Raw genomic sequence first — 1,914 nt, forward strand, 5'->3', positions numbered from 1 at the left:
CCTTCCTTCCTTCCTTCCTTCCTTCCTTCCTTCCTTCCTTCCTTGCTTTCTCTTTATATTTTTGGTACAGGGTCCTACTACGCAGCTCATCCTCCTGTTTGCAGCCTCCCCAGTGCTGGGATTACAGGCTTGCACCACTATGCCCAGACTTGGGGGCTGGCTCAGCGTGCCTGAGGAGCAGGGCTGGCATAGCATGTGGCGCCGGGGATCGAATCCCGGTCCCTGCACTTGCCTAAGCAGGTGCTTAGTCTGCTGACCTATCAGTGGGCTTGGTGGTGCATGCCTGTCATCCCAGAGCTGAGGAGGCTGAGACAGGAGAATCACTACCAGTCTGAGCTTTGCAATGAGATTCTGTACCAAATGAACAAATGAATAAAATATTAAAAAAGAAGTCATTATTATTAATTTAAGTTTACACATTTGAATATGTTGTGCTTTAAAGAATTGCATTTGAAAATTAAAAACATTGTGAAAGCAATGAAATGGCATTTATATATGTGTAAACCTCTTATTTTTAAACTATTCAACATCCAATAGCAGAAATTCTAGGCCAACATATTTTATACTACTTTTGTCAGTGAATGTTTTAAAAATTACAATAAAATCATTAAATCAAGTGGGAAAACATATGACTTTATACAAACTGTTTTATGGATTATATTTTTTATTTATGAAGAAAAATAAATGTTTTCCATAAAACAGAATAATGTTATAGGATATTATATAGCAAAAAAGCTTGGTAATAATATAAGGTATAAATATCAAGAGCAAATTTCTATCCAAAGGAGTTCATACATTATAGAGAATTTTACCAACTTAACATGAACAAAATACATCAAGTTCTGCATTTCACTTTGAGTTTCCTGGTATGCAAGAGAAATAGAAGCAAGGTAAAATGCCAGTCCATTGAAGCATGTATTTTCTATAAGGGACAGATCGTTCAGTGACTAAATTCATAATGATAAAGACAGCATAGGACGTTAGCTGGGGATGGGGATGGAGCTTAGTGGGAGAGCACTTCCCTGTGCTGCTCAAGGCCCTGGGCTCAGCACGATGGAAGAAAAAGAGCATGACTTTAAACAGTATGTAGGTAGAGGCCGGAAAGATAGCTCAATAAAATAAGTGCTTGCCTGGCAAGCACAAGGGCCTGAGTTCAATCCCCAGTTCTGCAAATAAATAAATGAATAAATAATAAACAGTAGGTATTCTTATGGTGGATTTGTATAAAAACTGGGACAAGGATAACATTCCTATAGATTACACCTCCTCAAAGTACCCTAAGAGATTTAATTGTATAGTTACAAATGTTGACATTTATTGAGTTCTTAGTTTGTAGGACGTTTTGACGTATATAATATCTGCCTATTTAATACTCACAACCTACAATCTGCATAAATTGCATATATTTATACAACAAACATTTGAGTGCCTATGATTTTCTAGATGCTTACACAGCATAAGCCAACAAACAACAACAACGAAAACCTCAAAGTACTGGAAATGGTGCGAAATCTCAAACTTCCAATGAGATGACTCAGCCAAGGCATAGCTTGCACCTGGATTGCAGGCTGTTTTCCCTGCTCACCTGCGCATCAGAACAGGTGTGCTTCCCACACGCAAATAATCTCGGTAATAGTTATAAATTAATTCCAAGTGATCATCGATCTGAGTTCTTTCTAACTAAGCAGAAGGATACCTTACCAATAGGAGAATGAAAGAGAAAGTGAGGAAAATGCCAACTTGGAGTAAGTACAATCATCCTCAGGGGACGGTCATGTAAATTAAATAATTTCTCAACTTTTCTCAAATATTTTCTGAGCATCTACTTACAGACAGTGATGAACACTAGGGATGACTTAGATAGAACATGTCAGAACAAACTATGTCAGTTCTCTTATTTCAATAAATGTTAAC

This window comes from Octodon degus, unplaced genomic scaffold (genome assembly GCF_000260255.1).
Source record: "Octodon degus isolate 3935 unplaced genomic scaffold, OctDeg1.0 scaffold00027, whole genome shotgun sequence".
Classification (NCBI taxonomy): domain Eukaryota; kingdom Metazoa; phylum Chordata; class Mammalia; order Rodentia; family Octodontidae; genus Octodon; species Octodon degus.